At 38.3% G+C, this 22,507-nt stretch overlaps 1 long non-coding RNA gene across 1 annotated transcript in view; it reads left to right on the forward strand.

The window, feature by feature from the left end:
- LOC128072929 (uncharacterized) overlaps positions 1-22,507 on the forward strand; it is a 261,184-nt gene that overhangs the window by 72,114 nt on the left and 166,563 nt on the right. The gene's annotated exons all lie outside the window — the stretch shown is intronic.

A 22,507-nucleotide genomic window follows, 5' to 3' on the forward strand; every position in this document is an offset into this window, starting at 1 on the left:
TTTACAAGAAAGGGAGCAAGTAGGACCCGGGGAACTACACCTCTGTACCTGGGAAGATCATGGAACAGATCCTCCTGGATGACATGCTTGATCACATGAGGAATGAGCGTGTGATCTGAGACAACCAGCACGGCTTCACTAGGGGAAGGTCATGCTTGACCAATCTGGTGGCCTTCTATGATGGAGTGACAGCATCAGTGGATAAGGGAAAGGCAACCGATGTTATTTACCTGGACTTGAGCAAGGCCTTTGACATGGTCCCCCACCACATCCTCATCTCCAAATTGGAGGGAAGTGGGTTTGATGGATGGACGACCCGGTGGATAAGAAACTGGTTGAAAGGCTGCAGATGGAGGGTGGTCAACAATGGTTCTATGTCCAGATGGAGGCCGGTAATGAGTGGAGGTGATTGTCCCCCTCTACTCTGCTTTTCTGAGGCCCCATTTGGAGTATTGTGTCCAGGTTTGGAGCTCCCAGTACAAGAAAGACAGGGAGCTGTTGGAGAGGGTCCAGAGGAGAGCCACAAAGATGATCAGGGGAGTGGAGCACCTCCCCTAGGAAGACAGGCTGAGGGAGCTGGGCTTGTTCAGCCTGGAGAAAAGAAGGCTGCAGGCTGACCTCATTGCAGCCTTTCAGTACCTAAAGGGATCCTACAAACAGAAGGGGAATCAACTCTTTGAAAGGGTAGACAGCAGCAGGACAAGGGGAAATGGTTTTAAGTTGAGGGAGGGCAGATTGAGGTTGGATGTCAGGCGGAAGTTCTTTGCAGAGAGTGTGGTGAGGTGCTGGAACAGGATGCCCAGAGAGGTTGTGGATGCCTCATCCCTAGAGGTGTTCAAGGCCAGATTGGATAGGGCCCTGGGCAGCTTGGTCTAGTATTAAATGTGGAGGTTGGTAGACCTGCCTGTGGCAGTTGGAGGGGTTGGAGATTCAATGATCCTTGAGGTCCCTTCCAACCCTGGTCATTCTCTGACTCTGTGATTCTTTGTGATGACTCCAGCCATCAAAATAAAGTAGAATGTTATAAAATGATTATCATTCACTTTCTTTTTTGAGGACTAGTATTTATCAGTCTTGCAGCCTGAAGAGGTGTTCTTTGTTGTGTTCTCACCAAGCTTTCCTAAAACAAGGACTATATTATACTACAAAGTAGTTACTAAAGAAAAAATACTATGATGATTTGAAAATGGCTTCTAACCTGGAAGGATAACTAATGGATGTAGAATAGAATGGAACTTGCTTTCACATTTATTTTTAAAATACCTCAGAGTGCATTAGAGTAATGAGTTAGTTACTGATAATGGAATGAGAATAACAAGGCCCGTTTGTATGGTATTGCAAATTAGACATCAATTATGTGGCAAAGCAGCACTGAAGGATGTAGCAGACTGGGAATTAAGCTGTAGTGTTAATTGATTATGAAATCATTTGATAGTCTTCGGTTTTACTGAAATGATTTTGAGAGTGCATCATAAACTTAAAATCCATTATAGCAGAAGTGCAGCAGTGCTCTGAAGGCTGTCTCAGCAGTGGGTAACCTCTGACAACAGCAAAAAACTTAGTTCAGTTTTAGCAGCTCTTTTTCATGAAGTAATTTGCGAACTGGGTTGCTTTCTGACCATAACCACAATTTCGATTTACATCCTTGAGTTTTGCAACTTGAACGTCTTTGTTTCGGTTGGTGGTACAACTAGTTAAATGACAAACATACCCTTAATCTTTTATGTATCTATATATTTTTATTCCTTAAAGGCAAGTGGGCCAAGTGCTTCTACTTGAAGAGGGAGGATGCTGATCCACCACAGTGAGAGGTGGCTGCTCCCCAGTTTCTTCTGGGATTGGCTTGCACTGGGCATTTTTGTACCCTCTTGTTTTTGTTCTTGGTCTTTGTTGGAGACCATCAGATAGTAACATGGGCCACTGGCAACCCACTGTGAATTTGGATGTTTTAAAATCTGCACCTATACCAGCTTCAGTGCCTGCTCCTTTTTCATACCAAGTTTTGAGAGACCTTTCTTTGTCCTCTGCCCCAGTTTGGCCTCTATAATAGCCTGTCAGCAGCACCTTTCTCACTTCAGAGTTGCACCAATTGCCATAAATTCATAATACTTAGGTTCTGGGTGTGTTTTAACCTTCTAATAGCTCTCTTATGCTACTCTTGGTGCAAGTCTTCCCGTCATTTGTTTTAAGAAGGTCTCAGTGGTCTGGCAGCCTGACTCATTTTGTCTGCTTCTCTTCTGCCTAGACACAGTCTCTTTTTGCTGCTTCCCACTTTCTTCTTCCAAGGGCAGGAGAGTCATGTCTGTGGAGAGGTCAGAATGTGAAGATGAAAGAAGGATGAGATGGGAACACAGAGTAGTATGAAGTACAAAGGGGCAGACTATAAATCTGTGGTCCAGATTGGGGAAGACATAGGTGCATTGCGTGGCTATTTGGGATGATAGTACAGTTGTGTGCTATGCATTCAAGTTCTGCCATCCCTGGTGACCTTTGTCAGTCTGTTTTATTTCTTTTTTGAGAAAAAAACATTGTCCTAGACACCAGGGACAACCTCTGTTTTGCTGGGGTATATCAAAAGGTTTTATGTTCTGCTCAGACAGCTTCTGGTGGTTGACAGAAAGGATCTCATTTTAGTGATTAACTTTAAAAAAAAAAAAAAAAAACACGAGAGAAAGAAGCCCTAGCAAAAAAAAAAATACCACAACTGGAAGCTTTTTCTCTCCATAATGCCACTGAATTATGTTACATCTGCATATGAATTTGTGTTTTGTAATATGACTCCTGGGTATGGGATGAGATGGAAGCCAATTGAGTCAATCTGACATTATTTTGTTACTAGTGCATATAAATACTGCTTTAGTGCCACTTATACATAGGTACCATATATATCTTTAATGGTATTTAATTGAGATTAAAGAAGCTATTGGAGTGGATGCTGTGAATGCTTATTAGGAATATTACTTAAAACCATAAGCCTTGATATGATAAACCATAACAAGTCTGAAGGACTCATAATGGCTTATCATGTCAATAAAATGCACTTAAAAATCCCCAAGTGATTAGAGGGAGCCATTTCAGTCTATTATATCAACTGTTATATGCTGAGTGCATGTGAGATTTATTTTTCTTTTCCATCCTCTGTTTAAAAAAAAAAAGAAGGGAGGAAATTAAATCATAATAAGCTATGTTCAAATAGAATCAAGGTACTAAAATAAACCCACAGAAGGCGATTTACAAATTAAGGAAGGCAGTGAAAAGTTCGGTCTAAGCAGAGACTGCTCTCATGTTACACATGGTCTCCAAGTCACAGAATGGTTAAAGGTTGTGGTGTGCTCTTGCACCAGTGCTGCTTTTCTGAAGCAATGTGAGTTGAACATTTTGTGATGAGAAATCAGAGTTTTGCCCCTTGTATCAGTGATGACCTCCAGCACTTCCACGTGATGGAAGTGGAATTGTCTTTACTACCCTATATAAAGACTCAGCAAGGACTCTAGCAGGAAGCAGGCTTGTGCTGTATTCCTGTCCTGGTACTTTTCCCAATCAATTGTTCCAAGTGTCTTTTCCAGGAGCCAGGCAAGGGACAAGGAAGCAGCACCCAAGCTCCTGGAGGCTTCAGGCAATCCAAGACTACAGAGGCTGTGGTGTTGGCTGGTATCACACTGCCAGCTCTTCCACAGGCAAATGCTGTGCAGCAGCTGCTGGATGGGATCCTCCTGCCATGGGGCCTGTCTGTCTTTGTTCTCTGTCCATGTTTCTCTGCTTTTTCTCTGCTTGCTCTCTGTCACCTTGACTGGCCTGTGAGGCTGGTACAGATTAGCTGGCTTTGGGAGATAGCAGGAGGCGCTGACATAGGAAATGTCTCCTTGTCCTCCTGGGTGCTGAGGGAGGAACTGGTTCCAAAGGACTGATCTGGTGTGCCAGGGAAATCCAGGCTTCTTAACTTACACAATAAAGCCAGGAAAATATGGAGTTGTTTACTGCTAAATATATAGAGAAGCATTACGTTTTCCTCCTTTGAGAAAAGGTACCCTTTTTCCTCTAAAAGGTATGGTTTAACTGTATTGGAATATCATATTTTGGCTTCCTTGCTTCAACCAAAATTCATGAAAGGGTGAGTGTGGCTCCCTTGCACCATTCGTCTGTGGGCGCTGAGACTGATTACAAAGCTGCTCTCCAGCATTTCAAATAGTCTTGAACCATCTCTCTGGGGCCCACTTCACAGATCAGTCCCAAAACAGCCCATGGATTGGGCTGCTGGTGAAATTGGTGCTGTGTCTCCCCAGGTCAGAGCTGCTGACAACTTGGAGCTCAGCTCCACGTAAGCAGGTGACCCCTGCAGAGCACACCTTTCTGTGTGAAGGATATTCTTCTCTCAACAGCAGCCCTGCTATCTCCCTTGCAGATATTATGCCTGGTGCTTAAGGTAGTCCTTGCAGACAGCCCAGCTTCATGTCCCCAAAGGCCGAGTCACCCCACCTGCCAGCATGGTCTTAACCAGATTGCTCACATGCCCCGCTCACACATTCAGGGTGCCCTGGGGCTGGGCTGCAGCTTTTGGAGGATCCTTCCATACTGCTGCTAGCAGACAGGCAGGAGAGAAAATAAACAGGTTCAGGAGGTAGGGAAAAATGAGCTTGTGGAAGCCAGGGGAGGGAAGCAGTGGCAAGTAAACACAGCTGAACAAGAGGAAAAAGATGTTTATGTATGCTTATTTAAGGTTTGCAGTGGAGATAAATGCGAGTCTGTCAGAACAGTTTTTCTGCTGTCAGTGCTGTGGAACCCCTTTGTCTATTTATGTGTGAGTAAGAAATCTGGCACTGTGCAATTTTCTCTTGACTGGAATGCATACAGTGAAGTCTGGCAATTTAACTGGTGCATGAGATTCCCAGTTTGAGACTCAGCTGCACTAACAAGGAGAACACACACGGACCTGTACACATATGTATGTGCATGTGTGCATACCATCTTGTTACCCAAGAGAGGATGCTGCTAATTGCTTTACCAGTCGGTAGACACTACAGTTTAAGGTTGACTTAAAAATTGACACTGGATAAAAATGGAGATGGAACCCTAAGAAACACACAGAGATTTTGTGTCAGTGCCACCTCAGATGATCAAATCTGGGGAGACCAGAGGCATCAGAGCGCAGTCTCAGTTCTGCTAGAAGGCATCTGGCTGCTTGCACCGGAGCAGCACTACAGGATTCATTTTTCACTTTCTGTGTTATGCTGTTGGGGAGGGGGGATATGGAGTTGAACAAAGTAATCAATAGAAGAACAAATACGGAACAAATGCTGGGAATATTCAGGATAGGTTTTTTTACTTGAAAACTGCTTTATTCTGCAGAAACCTCTGAACAGAATATTTTCTAGTCTATTCAGTTAATTTACCACAGTATTCACTTGGCAGACCTATGCTTCAGGCAGAAAGAAGAAAAAAGTAATATTATAAGGCTACGTTTACCATGATGCATGAAAAAAATAAATTGGAACTAAAAACAAAAGAAAGCATCCAAAAGAAACCTGTATAATTTTTCCATAAGTAAAAGTATAGTTTGGAATTGAATAACTTTAACATCTGATATTGTGATTTGATTTTGATGTGTTGAAATAGGAATGTAACAGTAGTTACGAACATTCAACACGTTTATAAAAGTGGCCAAATTTCATCTCTGAGTCATCAGACTGTAGGCCTCGAGTGTGCAGGGAGGCAAATTGGTAATATTTGGCTGTTTTTAAATGCTTTGGTTTTGTGTCCCTTACGACTCTTGGAATAATGTTATAGGGAACAGAAAAATGAGATGGATGCATCTACAGATATTCATGGGTTAATCAAATATATCCTTTTAAAGAAGGCTGCTTAAACACATTATCTACATTCATCCATGTATGTCTGCATATATGTACATCATACAGTTTATCTAGCGCGTAGTTCTATTTTATTACAATTGTAAAAACTATCATGGTACTATGTGAGTTTGATACTTTGGTTCATAAGATTGTTCTTTATCAGAGCATTTGTATTATTTACTGAAGAACAATACATACACATCAGTGCTAGTAGTGGTAGATTAGTATATGCTTTTCTGTTGTTTTGTTTTATGCGCTCTGAACAAAAAACAAAAGTTTGTTTGTGAAAGCTTGTTGCATACTAATAAGAAGAAAAAGCGTCTCAGTTGAACTGAATAAATTCTGTAGCCGATATGAAGGATTTTCAGCAATCCATATTGTCCTTGGACTTGGCTGTTGCATTGTACTTTAAATGGAATTGATTGTGTGGTTGTAATGAAAGTAACAGATTGATTTCTATACAGAGTTACACAGAGTAAATAGAAAAATGTTCTTGTCTTGACCTGCATTCATAAACTAAAAATCAGTGGCTTCTGACCTAATCCTTAATAAAAAATGTAAATGTAATCTAGCAAAACAGTTTTCTTTAATTCTTAGAAAATTTACTGTTTATTAGGTTTTGTGGGCCTTTGATTTTAATCTCTTTTTTTTTTTTTTTTTTTTTCTAATAACCATATTACATTTTCTCTTAAAGAAACTGGTACTTCTGCTATTTACATCTTTTGGTGAAATTGATTTGCTGTCTTCCATTTTATTCCTTTGCTTGTGCCTTAAATGCATAGCATCTTCCTTCCTTATCTATGTAGAATAATATGTATGACTTTCAGTATCTTCACTGATAAATATTGTTAGTGTAGCATCTGTGCTAGTATATGACCCGTATGTTTTTGTGTTGCTAGTGCAAACTTTTATAGTGTATTTCTAAAAGACTGTATTTTTCAACTGAACATTCAGATCGATATATTTATGTTGTGGTAGAAGGAGGGAAGCTCTAGGTTGAAATAAGTCACAATGTTGTTTCTCTTAGAATAAGTCCCAACAAATGTTTATATTATTCCAACAGTTATTTCAGAAAAGACCATCGAGGTGTTTGTGAACAGCCTTTGTTGGACTCCTTTTTTTGTGGGTGAGGCTATGGTTCAGGCCCTAGCGAAATGAATGATGTAGTGAGTAAATTCTTACATCTAGCTCAGGATCCAGCGTGGATTATCAGTGTTGCTGCTCTCACGAGTTTCTAAGGGAATTTTACACCCTTGGTCTTAGTGCTTTACTCTCTCACTGGAGTAAAGCAGCGCGTTGTGAGGATGCATAAACACGACAACCAAAACAATAGAGACCTGAACGCACTGACATCCACTGCTACTCCATTGTTGCTTCCAAAGGCATGCTATTCTTCCCAGCCCACTTGGTATCCTGCAGGTTGCGGCAGTACAATTCACAGGAAAAGCTTAGACATTGAGCTTGCACGCTTCTTGACTGCATTTTAAACCCTTTGTTCACACCAGGGTGGCATTTTTTCACACTCCATGTGGCAGCTTTGACTCCTATCCAGCCTGTCATATAGAATCAAAGTCTGTGGTTTCTTACATTCCCAGTGCTGTCTCTTGAGCTGCTGTATTCTTTGTAGCTCCCTAAATATTACAAATCTTAATTTCATTCACAGGTTTTTAAAGCTTGATAGGGTATGGACTGAGACAACTCCACCTGCGCATTGAGATTTGCTTAAAATCAAAGCTGTTTGCAGGGGAAGGGAAGAGGTCTTTCTTCTTTCTGCTCTTTTTAAAAAGACATTAACACTGGCAATTAAAAATGATGGAGTGCACTTGATACACATCCAGCCAGCCGTAGTTATGGTTTATAGAAAACATTTAAAATCAGCAGATCTAAAGTGTTTTACAGAAAAGAATTAAAATAATATGTACTAACATGATTAGATTTGTGAAAGATACAAATGCCCATAATTTGATTCAGCATTAAAACAATGTTTGTTAGATGTGTTTGTCTTCAGATATGGACTTTTTGTTGTTGCTGTTGTTGTAGCAGACTTATTCAGAGACACTCTTTTTTCCTTGTTTTGCCAAGAAAACCTTCCCCTGCAATTTTGCTGAAAGTTTTATGTGCCATGATGTCAATAATAACTCCTATTTCAAACCAGTCTTCCACTGTCAATAACCATACATTCTTCTGAAGTTTGTTATAAGAAGGCACGTTGCTTAAATTAACATCAATCAGTATAGCAAAGATACTACTCGGCTTCTTAAACAAGGTTAAGTATGTATTTCTTACAAGGAAACTTTATGATGGATGGCAAGTGCCAGTGTGACACGGCGACGATAACATTTGGATAAAAACTGTCATAGAAATTTAAATAACTTGTGTTTTGATCTTTTTGATGTACTTTTAAATGATCAATGAAAATTAAATGGTTGTATGATTTGAAAGAAACGTTCTCAGTTCTGTACACATTTATAAATCTTTATGTCCATTGTTACTGTTTCATTCAGCTGAAGATAGAATAATTTCTCCTTAGCACATATGCTAGGCTGTACACCGACATGACACCCTAATAAATATTTTGACTCGAGCGCTGTTGTTTGTTGCTATTTGTCAAGTTGTTAGAATGGTCTTTTGGCTGCTGCTCGCTTTGCGAACTAAAATATTAAAATGTATGCTTTCGATCTAGCAGTTTCCTGATTGTATTTTGATAACTTTTCAGACTGTTTTCATTCTTTAGGAGTTCAGTACAGAGATGTACTTACTTCATGCTGTTTATTTGCCAAAATCTAACTAATTACTTGTAGGCTTTATGAAATACATTAGTTTTATGCTTACTTTTAAGAGTGGTGTGGAAATATATAAAAGAGAGTATATGAGAAAATAGTTCAATATCACAGCTATTGAAAGACAAGCTTTCTTTCTCTGTTCTTCATCAATTTAGAAAACACACAATTATTTTACATGTATGTTTTAATGCAAATTTCTTGCTACTTATTTATGTGAGAATGATGTTGAGATCTTGCACTGACTTAGCTGGCTTGATATAAAACAGCGCCTGAGTAACAGGGAATCTGTTCCAATTTACCCTTATTTATATTTCAGCCCCGAATCAGAAAGGCATGAGCTAACTCCAGCAATAATTTATTTTCAGTTAACAGCATAGTTTTATTAACTCTGACTGCTAAACAAATTTTGTGTAATTAAAAAGTAAGAATATATGAAAACATTGCTTTTGCTTTGTTTTGTTTTCTGTGATTTTTTTAACAGATAAAATGAAATACTTGAAACTAACATGTAGAATCTGTCTAAAAATGATTTTATTTTGCATACAAAATTGTACAGAATGTGTAGAAGCATTATTTGAGATCATGACTTTATTAACACTTCTATTAAAATGGATTTTTAATGTTGTTTTTGCTTAATAATTTACCTAAATTAACATATCCTTAGACAAAACAAGATATAGTTTAGTCCTTTTGCCAAGTGCCTGAACAGTTTCTGCAGTTTATCTACTTACATATGTCCAGACATTCTGAATGCAATTTTAAATCACAAACACAAAAAGAAAAAAGAAATAAAAAATATTGCATGAAAACTGAAACAATTGAAAGAAAATTCCTTTCCGAATCTAACACAGTAATTTATGCTAAGTAAATCTTTCCCAAAGCACACTTTAAGGAAGCAAACATATAAAATACACAAGCAAGCTTACCTCTTTACTGTTTAAATATTAAAACAATGAATCAGAAAAGCAGTGTACACATTTAGCAGAAAGTTATTTTACTGTCACACTTATCTACATCTAAACTTGATATTGTACAGCATTTTTAGAAGACTCGTGTATGAATTTCTCAGAAGCAGTACAAGTTCAGTAAGTGTATCAAAATTAGTTTACCTACTTTCACAGCGCATGTTTACTGAAGAAACTGCATGGTCTTATTTCATTTAAGTATCGTGACGCAGAAATATAGAATAACCATTTATCAATATCCATTCCAGAAAATCCCAACTTTTATTTCTCGGCACTTCTTACTTTTCCTTGTGTTTCTTCGGACATTCTTCGCGTTAACATTTCTTCACCTTCCAGAAAAGAGGAGGGGAAAAAAAAAAAACAACAACAAAACCCCCCAAACATTCAGCAAAAGCACAATTGGTTTATATTGCCTTCCAGCTTGTGACCTGTCCTCATATTATTAAATCAGATCATACATACTCCCCTAACATTCAGCTCGGAGTAATCCTCTGCTACTTAAGGCTGGATGAAAAGAGTACTCATTGTGAATTATGTTTCATCTGTCACAATAACCTTCTTTATTCTTTAGTGCACCTCCCCTTAGCCTCCGGCAATTAGAGAAAATAGGTATGCCTTGAAGTACAAGATAGTAGTATCTCAAAAATATATATACTGATGTCACATACAGACAACACTGGGTAAGCAACACCCTGAAGAATATTCCCTTTTTGATGCAATCCGCATTTTATTAGAACAGAGTAGAGGCAGGCATATTTTACAATGAGTAGGTGCTGATGGCTGTCACTGGGTTATTGTTTTTTGACAGGCAGCGGTCAGAGAGTTTGCCATTCTATTAAAAGAAGAGGAAAAACTTGCTTACCGATTGATTTCAAGAATGTATCGTTTTCCGTACATTTCTGGCTCTTCTGTTCTAAGGTGTTAGAGCATCTCCCCCCACCCCGCAGTTCCTGGAGTCCTGTTGAACTCTTTGGCTGAACACTTTAGCTGCATTTTCTCACTGACTTAGCAAGATTTTCAGAATTTCTCGTTGGGTTTTGGACGTCTGTTGATACAATTTTTAAAAATTAAATAAGCCCTTAAAAATAAAAAAAAGGAAGTAAGCTGGCATGTGACTACTTAAAATATTTGCACAATAGTACAGAAGAGTGAGAAGTATTTTAGAGTTCTCATACTATCAGATCTTAATTTTCCAAATTATTTGTCTTAGTATAGAAATATATGGAGTACATCCAGTATATATCTATGGATGAAAGATGTGATTCTTTTAGGTTTTAAGCCACAACTTCCAGGTCATTTATCCATAATAATGCCTTGTCTTTTCTTACAGCTATCTATTTTATTTGTAATCTTTTTAAAATTTTACTTTTGGATTTCTTATTTAGTAGATATACATTGGAAGCTTTCCAAGTTCCCCTTTTATTTTTTCTCTCCCTCTGTTATTTTTGAAGCCTCAAACCTCCAATCAGTATTTTGCTTTGAAAACCCTCACAATTCTGGGGCAAAACCAACCTCCTTTGCAGTATTAGGAGGGTTGATGTTCAGCTGGGAATGGGTAAAAGAGAAAGAACTTGAACAAAAAAATCAGTAGTGGCTCCGTCAAGCAGATTACAGTAAATAAATAAATAAATAAATAAAACTATTGTGAGGCTGGTCTAATGTTAGGATGCTGGTATTTAAAGTACCCAAGAAATTATTATATACAAAAAAAAAAAAAATTGTGAATAAGGGAGAAGAGTTTGGCCCACTGCACAGGTCTGGGCACAAAAGTGCTTGCTAAGCTATCTATTTCACACATGCAACGACAGAAGGTTCGATATTCATTCGATCGATGACTGAAAAGGCACAATGGCAAAATCGGACGGACTTCTTTTCAAATACAGATCTCCGATGTCCCCCTACAGTCTGCAGTCGCGCGGCTGGTGGTGTGGCACAGACGGAGCAAGGGTTACATCAAGGCTGTTCTCTGGACCGTGCAAACAGTCTAGACCAATGACCTGCAGCATCATGCCCTTTGAAGAAGAGGCAAGTTCGGTCACGACGAAGAAAAATCAAGGCGTACCCCTTTTAACAATAGGGAGCAGCTCGTGGCTGCAAAGAGGTAAGCAGGGGTAAGCAAAAAAGGCATCTGCTTCCATGGTTACAGGCCAAGCATGGGAACCTTGCTTTTGAAGAGGGACGGTTCTCAGGCTCCCTCACAGGCTATGTCATGCATTATAAGCAAAGGCAGGTTGAGCTGAAATCCGCAGAGTTATTTCAGAGTAAAATGATACGCGAGCACATGGCTGTTAGCAAAAAAAAAAAAGTCACATGACTGTTTAGAAGCAGGCTTGCACTGTTTCCGAGTCGAGAGCCTTTCTTATGGGGCATTTTCTTCTTCATTGTTGGGTTTTTTGTGTGTTTTGTTTTGTTTTGTTTTTTAGTTGGTTTGATTTTATTCTGTTTTGTTTGTCCATTTTGCTTTTGCAGAAAACCAAAACAACTGAGAGAACGTTTATGCAAAACAAACATTAGTTTGATACACAAGATTCTGGCTGTTCTCCTTCTCTAAACTAAAGAAGGTCAAGGGTCAATGTTTTCTCGTGACAGGGCCACAAATCCTTTTGTTAACGTAGATTTAGCAAATGTAATTTAAAACAAGATTTTGGTTTTTGTCCTAAGTGCATATTGTAATAAGTTTGACAGAGCATGAAAGTAATGTTTTTTTATTTCTCTGCAGTAACTTTTTTTTGTTCTAATCTTTTGCCAGTTTTATGTATTTGTTTGTTTGTTCATTTTTATATCTACAATGCTAATTTTTAATATTAGCAGACAATTAAAAGTCCACACAAGAGTCAATACATTATTAGTCATACCCTTTCCAGGGAGCAAAAAAAGATTATCTGCAGGTTATAGGTGGTGAGAATGTCATCAGTGGATGTCAGGCAGTGGTGTAACCATTAACCTTTGAGAATCATTGTGTTTGTACTTTATTTCTTTTTGCTTTGCTATTCCTTCAGCTGCAGCGTATTATATTTCCTCTTGAAAATTTGAAGTGCATAGTTGTGTTTGCTTCAGCCTATCTGCTTATTTTACTAATTGTATTTACTGAATGTCTTCTGTGAAATTTTAAGTCTAAGTGGTAGGCTAGGAACTTTGATGACGCTATTTTTATTGGAATTTTAAAATATTTGTTTTATGACCAACAGCTTCTATTGCGTACTGTATGTTCTGTTCTTATTACCAGTGCATGATTAATTTTATTCTACTTATTCTTGTTAAAATTGAAAAGGAGAGGAAGATATCTGGAGCACCACTGAACAGAGTTTGATGTTTCAGGAACACTAACAATTATTTCCTTCATTTCCATAAATATTTTTCTTGCGGTTTTCTGTTGTACTTGGTAGAATTTGTACTGCTATTCCATGAAAGTAATTCATATTTATGAGCATACCAAGTGGAATAGTTTCAGGGTGTATTCTGAAGTTGCACAGATCTATAGGATGGCTTGATTTAACTTAAGACTGGGGACAGCATATGAGAAACGAAAGTGTATGTATGAACCAACTGTAATTTGTTTCTGAATAGTGATAGGTTTATTTGGAAAAAAAAGAAAGAAAGAAAAAAAAAGTACTTGGGCTACCTCACTGGCTTGCAAGCCAAAATTATCTAAGAAAGATACAAAAAAATGCATCAGATAATATCAACATACCAAATAAGCAATTAAATATTAATAGCAAGAGTAGGAAACCCATTATCTTAAAATGATCATGATCTGGATTCATTGGATACATTCTGGATAATTTATATCCTGCATATTAATTCAGTTTTCAGATTGTCTTTGACATGATTGCAAATTGTATCTTTTCTACAGGAGGTCCATTAACTGGTCCCATTAGCTTTAGAGAAAAATCTATTTGCTGGTCTTTTGTGTAAGCTGTTACACGTAATATGACATTGTGGTATTCTTGCTGAACTATGGATGCATGTTAATGATGACAAACATGCTCATATAATTTCTTCAGTTAGAAATTCATACAACGTACAAAAGTGCTTTGCCTTAGGCTCTGTTTAGTCTGTGAGATTCTCTCAATTTTTGTCTGTTACCTCCAACAATAAATTAAATGATCCATCTTATGTGGACAGCATTAACAGGATTGAATTCATTGTTGTTGCATTTGGTATCCAAATAATGTCTGAAATTCAGTAATGCAATGGCAGCAATCACTTATTCTCATGCTAATAGTAAGATGAGTTTTATTAAAAAAAAAAAAAAGGAGGGGGAGAAAGAGATTTGCTCCTGGAAGGAAGCTTTTTTTTTAAATAAAAGGTCTCCCTCTTGTTCGTCTGTTGTTCATTTTAATGTAATTGATAAGAAAGTCATCTCTAGATTCACAGCAGTCTGCACAATGTACCAAGGGGAGGATCTGATCTTAATTATATTCATGATCATCTCTTGAAATAATTAGTCTTCTCCTGTAAGGAGCTGAGGGTAGAGCATTGCAATGAAAGGCATATACAAGAAAAATAGACACATATGATAAAAGGTGCACCTCTATTAATAGTGCAAATATGATTGTGAAACCTGTAAGTTTATTTCTGTTTTTGTTGTAGATTGAGCTTTACCATGTGTTGATTTATTACTTAAAAGTACGTACAGGCATGGCCTACTTTCTGCTTTTGACCCTGAAGTTCTAAAAAGCCATACTCTACTGGGCTGTTGTTTGAGTGACGTGTCAGCTTTGCAGCTGGATAAAGCACTTCACGACGGGACATTATTCAGGGGTTGCTGAAGTAAAGGCAACAAGGCTGCCAGTTGGAGGCATTTTACTCTGTTAAAATTGGCAATGGTTATTACACTGATACTTCTGTTTCCTTTTCTCATTTGAGCATTCATTTAGATGAAGGAACAAACAATCTAATTTTTTTTTCTTGAATACCAGGGCTGTAAGGCTCACAATAAGCAACGCAATCTCCTAAACTCTGTGGTGACATATAAGCCAATTCAACTTGTCTAAACAAAGGGAGTCCATCACTGGTTCTGAGAAAAAGGAGTGATTTTTGTGTTTTTTTTTTTTTTTTTTTTTTTAATATCAGAGATGTCTCGAATGTTTTGAAGGGTTGTGATTTGTATAGCAAAGGTTATCAGGTACAGTTTCCTTCACATTCAGTGTAATTTGTGGCCCTGCTGTCTGCAGTACTAATTCCTTTGTTTTCACAAGAGAGGTGGACAAAGATTTAGCATGGTATGTTGCAGACTAGGTTGACTGTGTCATTGGTTTATTTTAGCGGAATTTTAGTCTGAATAACTCACTTAAATTAAGAGAGGTACCAATCCTACCAGAATGGTTTATTTACCTTGTCCTCCAACTGTTTTTCCTGCCATGAAGAAATGGAAAAAAAAATCATGACAATCTGTGAACATAGCTGAACCAGTGTGGAACATCTGGTCTACAAAAACTTAGGCAGTGGGGAAAAAGGCTTGTTTATTTCATTTTGAGTTATTCTGGCAAGCCTCTTTTAGAAGAAAAAAAAAGAAACAACAACAAAAAGCCCAAAACAAAACCATTCCAAAAGGACCATGCTCTTCTTTTTAAATGAAGAGAAGGATACTCTAGTTCGGCATAATGTCTAGGAATCATCGAATCACAGAATCATAGAATTGCTCAGTTTGGAAAAGATCTTCAAGATCATCGAGTCCAACCATGACCTAACATACTACCCTATCTCTAACAACCCTCTGCTAAATCATGTCCCTGAGCACCACATCCAAATGATTTTTAAACACATTCAGGGATGGTGACTCAAACACCTCCCTGGTTGCCTATTCCAGTGCTTAACAACCCTTTCTGTAAAGAATTTTTTCCTGATATCCATCCTAAACCATCCCTGTTACAACTTGAGGCCATTTCCCCTTGTCCTGGCACCTTCACCAGTGAGAAGAGACCAACCCTGCTCTCGCTGCAATCACCTTTCTGATATTGGAAGAGAGCAATAAGATCTCTCCTCAGCCTTCTCATTCTCATACTAAACAACTCCAGTTTCTTTAGTTTGTCCTCACAGGGCACATTCTCCAAGCCCTTCACAAGCCTTGTCACCCTTCTTTGGACCTGCTCCAACACTTCAATGTCCTTTCTGTATTAAAGTGAACACAGCATGCTGGCATTTTATGATGATATGCAACATTTGCTTATCATAACATATGCTTGCTGATGTGACTCCCATCTTCAAGAAGGGTCACAGGGAGGATCCGGGGAACTATAGGCCTGTCAGCCTTACCTCAGTACCAGGGAAGGTTATGGAGCAAATCATCTTGGATGAGATTGCACAGCATGTACGCAGTGTCCAGGGGATCAGACCCAGCCAGCACGGGTTTGTGAAAGGCAGGTCGTGCTTGACCAACCTCATCTCTTTCTACGACTGGGTGACTAGTCTGATAGATGAGGGATAGATGAGGGCTGTTGATGTAGTCTTCCTAGACTTCAGCAAAGCCTTTGACACGGGCCCTCACAGGCTTCTGGGGAAACTGGCTGCCCGTGGTCTGAACAGATATACACTTCTTTGGGTAAGGAACTGGCTAGAGGGCCGTACCCAGCGGGTCATGGTGAATGGACTGAAGTCCAGCTGGCGACCCGTTTCAAGTGGTGTCCCACAGGGGTCGGTACTGGGGCCGACCTTGTTTAATATCTTTATTGATGACCTGGTTGAGGGGATTGAGTGTACCCTCAGCAAATTTGCAGATGATACCAAGCTGGGAGGTGGTGTTGATCTGCCTGAGGGTAGGGAGGCCCTTCAGAGGGATTTAGACAGGCTGAACCGCTGGGCTGAGGTGAATGGGATGAGGTTCAACAAGGCCAAGTGTCGGGTCCTCCATTTTGGCCATAACAACCCCATGCAGCGTTACAGGCTTGAGGATGAGTGGCTGGATGAGTGTGAAGAAGAGAAGGACCTGGGGGTGTTGGTTGATGCTCGGCTGAACATGAGCTGACAGTGTGCTCAGGTGGCCAGGAGGGCCAACAGCATCCTGGCCTGCATCAGAAATAGTGTGGCCAGCAGGAGCAGGGAGGTGATCATCCCCCTGTACTCAGCACTGGTGAGGCTGCACCTCGAGTATTGTGTTCAGTTTTGGGCCCCTCACTATAGGAAAGATGTTGAGATCCTGGAGCATGTCCAGAGAAGGACAACAAAGCTGGTGAGGAGTCTGGAGCACAAACCTTATGAGGAGTGGCTGAGGGAGCTGGGATTGTTTAGTCTGGAGAAGAGGAGGCTCAGGGGAGACCTCATTGCACTGTACAACCTCCTGAAGGGAGGTTGTGGTGAAGAGAGATTTGGCCTCTTCTCCCAGGCAACGAGCAGGACACAGAGCAATGGCCGCAAGTTATATCAGAGGAGGTTCAGGTTGGACATAAGGAAGAACTTCTTCTCTCAGAGAGTGGTCAGGCACTGGAATGGCTGCCCAGGGAGGTGGTGGAGTCACTGTCCCTGGCAGTGTTCAAGACGCGTCTGGATGACGTGCTGCGTGATATGGTTTAGTGCTAGTGGTGGCAATGGTGATGAGGAGACGATTGGACTGGATGATCTTATAGATTGTTTCCAACCTTGTGATTCTGTGATTCTTGTGATTCTTGTGATTCTTGTGATTTCTTGAAGTCATCATTACAAGGTCAGGTTTTTGTCATCCTAAGAAGCAACTGGATAAAGTAAAGGCAATAAAAAAGAAAACAATGATAGGAGACCACAACTTGTGGTTTGCTTGGTGATACAAGACAAATTATAGTTAGCTGAAATGAATGCAAATATACTTTTTTATTTCAAGGTTTCTGAAATGATGCCAGATTGAATAATCACCAAAAGCTTCTTGATTAGCCCCCATAGGATCATCCTTTTCTATATTTCCTTAGTAACAGTGAATTCATCCCTGTTTGTGAAGGTACTAAGAACAGGCCTTGAGGAACCTCATTTAGCAAAAAACCATCAAAGCCTAAAATTAAGTTGACTGAATTCAGTTGTAGGTGAAAGTCTCTAGGCTTTTTCCTTCAAAATGGAGGTATCTGATAGATAAGTTAAGCCAGTAACATGATATTGTATGTAAATGTGCCTTATTATAAACATGAATTGATTAATTTAAGTAACTTCAATATACAAAAAATTAAGTCTCTCTGGCCCTTGAAATTTTTCTTAGTCTATAACTACCATCACAAAAAGCCTCAGAAAGTCTGCTGGAGTCCTTGCTCCCTGTTTGAGTCTCATTCCAAATGCTTTGAATATGAATAACAGATGCAGGATTAATTCTGAATCAAATAACCAGAAAGACATATTTTCTCACTAACTGGCATAGTTCAAGGTTGTTTTGTCCTTGAAATGGAAGTTTGTCTGATTCCAGAAATATCTAAAATGTGTGTTCATTTCAGTATTGTCATTTCCCAAGTCTGATGTTGATAAGCAGACATTCCTGAACATAATGCTTATGTTCTGCTTACAGGAAAAAAAAAAAAAAAAGATTTAGCATTACTGAAATAATGTTAATCTGAAGCAACCTGGTATTTTTTGTAGCCTTTTAACAGAGAGATGTAGATCCGTAGCAGTAAGTTTCATTATTGGGTAGACCCTAGCTAATTTAAGACCACAGGCTTTGTGATATGATCCCATGGCAAAAGTATTTCCTGTTGAGAGATCATCATGCCAAACAGTCAGGAGATGCATCATCCTAATGCAGAAAACAAGCATTTCTGGGGGAAGGAAAAAAAAAAAAAAAAAAAAAAGTGTTCTGGCTCTCTTTTACTTTTCCAATATTTTCAGAAGGGCATCACAGAGATAATTCTTATGCAGCACATGCTTTCTACTCACTATCCTCTTGGTATGCTACATAATGACTTTATGAAATATCAAGCAGGACTTGCAAGGGAGAAGAGTGTATCTAAGTTAATGTTGGACCTGCTTTTAAAATATCGTGTTGTCTGTGAAATTACTGTTTTTTGGTTTTTTGTTTTTTTCTGTTTTTATTTCTTCTGAAGAGATATTCAGAATGGGATAGATATTCTGAAGAAGTAGTTCTCAGAATAAATATCATGTATAGATGTAGCTTTGATAGAATTATTACATTTTGTTTAGGTGCTTGGGCTGAGAATTTCCCGTGTTTGTATCTGTTGAAGAGCTCTGGAGGATTTACATTACAGACATGAAAGCATTCTAAAGAAACCTTGTAATACTTGTACATTCGTGAATAAAGAACCTTGCAAAGTAGGACAAGCATGCTAAGTTTGTAGTTAGCAATATGTGAAATAATATGTATCAGAATGCAAAACAAGAACAGTCATACAGAAAAAGAGTAACTTTGAAAAGGTCAGCATACTTGCTTAACAAATGCCACTGTCAAGGACCTGTTTATAGGAGTTCTGGCAAAAGAAAGTTTTCTCAGAGAAATGGAAAGATTTTTGCTTTATGGGGGACATGATGGCTGATAGTTTGACATTAAGAAATAAATAAATCCCAAATTAGACCTTGAAGAAAGTCTTATTCATTTCTGAGAAGCACCTAGGATTTTGTGTCTACATCAGTGTTCCAATACAGTTTTAACAGTATTCCTTCACTTGTTATTTCTTACCGAATGGTCTCATTTTTAGGGCACGGTTTTTAAACAAGATTAAAAAATGGTCTTTTTCCTATAATATTATCTGAGTTTTCTCAAACTGAGATTACAATCCATCTGACGTATGCTTATGGAATAAGATAATTCAAAAGATGCTCTTGTTGGTTGGACTAATGGCCCATCTATCATGTGTCTTCATGACATGACAATGGAAATAGGGCATTCAGTTCAGGGAGAGTGTGTGGTCCTCTCAGCTTTCTGTGGTCCATTTCCCTCGTACTCTCTTGGCATCCACTGTTTTTGGATTAGTGATGTTAGAGGGGACATCCCTACCTGCATCCTTCAGTATCTGTTTATGACGTTCCTTTTTTTGTAGCTTGAATTTATTCTTATATATACACAAAATATGATTTTCTCATTTGTACAAACATCTGTACAGTGAACAAAAAGTTATGTTTGCTAGAATTTATTAGGAAAAGTATTAATCTACATATGCATTTCTAGGACAATAAATGCAATATTAAGGGAAAACACATGTAGCAGAAGCACCATTCTGGCAAAAGAAGTTTAGTTTATGCAGTAAAAAATTCCCTGTTCTGTTTGTTATTAAGAAATTGCATATAGTACCTTCTCTTCCTTAATATGTTTCTCAAGAAACAGAATGTTACTTTCAGCAAATATGTAGGATTTTTAGATGGGGAATGTTATTGGGGAAAGCTCTATTAGTATTAATTGCAAGTTTAAAAAAGCACCTCAACATATTCATAATGGTAGTGTAGGCATATCTACAGTATGATTTCTGACATTTCAATAAGTGCAGCCATGCATACAGAATCCCTTCTAGGATCAAAGTGGTGGCATATGAAGCTGAGCCTCCTGTCCTAAAGGCAATGGTATTTCACATTCTCTTCCATAAATGTATCATTTTTTCATCTTGAAAACAATTAGATATGTGTGGAAAAACAAGTCCGACCTCCCTATTGGAAGGCTCCTCCAAACACTAATGCTTTGATAGCTGAAAATCTAACTTTCAGTCTGATTTTCTGCTGGTTATTCTTGTGCCATCTCTGTTCTTCAGACTGAACAATTTTTCTCCTTCACTTGTGCTTGTAATGATCTAATTCTCCCCGCAGTATACATTTTCCACTGGCTCTACTTTATTAAAATTAAGCTTTTAGTTCTCTCACAATAATCTCTCCCTTCCTACTACTCATTTTAATAGCCTTCCTCTATGTTTGTTCCAGCTAAATACATGCTTCCTACACCTGAGCACTTTGAGTACTGGGCAGTTTTCCTAGCCAAGTTGTTGCAGTTTCTTACATGGAAATTTTAATAATTTTCTGTCTATTTTTTTTTTTTTCTTCTGAGATCTAACAGTACATTTCAAAATGAAATAAATCCGGTTAATGGACACATCAGATTGGTATCTCAGCCATTTTGGATGACATTCATCTCACCTAGTTTTAAGCACCCCTGAGCTAGTCACCACAGGCCCCTTTTATAATCAGAGACACTTTACAGTATGATTAATCTGATCTATTTTTAGTGATTTTAACTGCATGAAATCTGCTGTGCCCTAGAAATACTCTTCACTGACCATGCCTAAACAAATACCTCATTTAGAGACATCTATCATCTATGCTGGATCATCTGAAGAGCTTATTTTGTAGTTCATTAATATAATCGGGTCCTTCATTTCCTCACAAGGTTTCAAATAACAGAAGCAATAACCACAGATATAACATTGCATCTTGCACTGCAGACTTTCACCTTGTTTCTGTTCCTCCTGGTCTCTGGTGTTGTGAACTGAGTTTATTCTGAGTTGACAGTACTTTTGTACTGCATACTGAAAATGACTCTTCCACTACACCTTAAAAACACAAACAACAGTAACCAGAGGTAGCACCACTTCCTCTTAAAAACTGTTGTTTCCCCTAAAAAAAAAAAAAAAAAAAAAAAAAAAAAAAAAAAAATTATTTGGCTAATGATTTTTCTAGACTAATGTTTGACTGTTGATTTTCTAGATTACATCACAAGAAGAAGCAACATGTGTTTTAGGAAAGGAGATTGTTGTGATACTTGCAAACAAAAATAAGATACCAAGTTTTGATCAAATTCCCACCTCATAAATAAAAGGCTGTAGAAGTGGGGAGTAGATTAGGTGGTTGTGAGCAATTCAGCCCTGTAAAATCTCCTTAGCTACATCTTCTAAACAAGGGTTTCATTTAATATTTATTTTGAAAGTTAAATAAAAATATTTTAAAAGTTAAGATGAAAATTAAAATTTGTAAAAGAAATACAAATGCATATGATTATTATCTTCTTCACTGGAACAATGATGGAACTTTACAAAGAACAAATGGAAATCAGAAGGCAGTCAGTACCTCAAAAGATTTGTGCAGTTACCATTCCGTGTGATCTCACAGTGGATTGATATTTAAAAATTTGCTACGGCTGAATCTTAAGAATTTATCTCAAAACATTAAGATATGTACTATGAATGAAGAAAGTGTTACTACTATACCACTTTTTGGCTGAAACCAAGACTCAGGAAACTCAGAAATGTCAATGCCTTACTACTTCATTTCCTGAGCGACTCAATAAAAATGGATAAACTTCCAGATAATTCAGGTTTAAAGACAAATTTTCAGGTACTAGAATGCAGTCTAAGAAATGCATCTGCTGCAAGTTTATTCATAAAATAGATTATATTAACTTAGAACTTAGTTAAGTGAATTATTTTAAAATTATTCTTAGTACTTCTAAATTCCCATTTTCCTGTATTTTCTGTAGTCACATTTCTGTGTATTCTCTACTTGGCATTGCAGTGCTGTATTCAGTTTTAGCCCACCTTAATAAGAGCAGTTCTGACAAATAGCAAAGGATCATTAGCTGGGGAGTCTTCTACATGCTGCTGACACAAGGATTGTAGGGAAGATGAAGGTGGAGTCTTTGCTGAGGTGCTTGATGAAAGCTTGCAAAGGGAAGGTCACAGGCTGCAGCAAAAAGAATTGCAATTGGACAGAGGAAAAAAATATCCATCATGATGGTGGTCAAGGAGAGGGAAATCTCATGAGGACAGCCCATGGACTTCAGGGGTAGTACAGATCTGGTTCAGGTGCTGAGCTACCTGCTAGGATACTGAGCACAGCTCAGGGTACTGCTGAGTAGGAGATTGAACTAGGTGACCTGCAGGGCTCCTGTCCCATCAGGTTTGTCTGTCAGTCTTTGTCCTTCTTCTAGCTTATGCTAGCTCCTAGAAGTTCATTATTAATAAGCAGCGATATGGTTAACAAGCTGTCTACTTAGCAAAATGAATATGAATCTTTGTGTCCTGATGTA

This window comes from Tympanuchus pallidicinctus, unplaced genomic scaffold (genome assembly GCF_026119805.1).
Source record: "Tympanuchus pallidicinctus isolate F22 unplaced genomic scaffold, pur_lepc_1.0 scaffold10, whole genome shotgun sequence".
Classification (NCBI taxonomy): domain Eukaryota; kingdom Metazoa; phylum Chordata; class Aves; order Galliformes; family Phasianidae; genus Tympanuchus; species Tympanuchus pallidicinctus.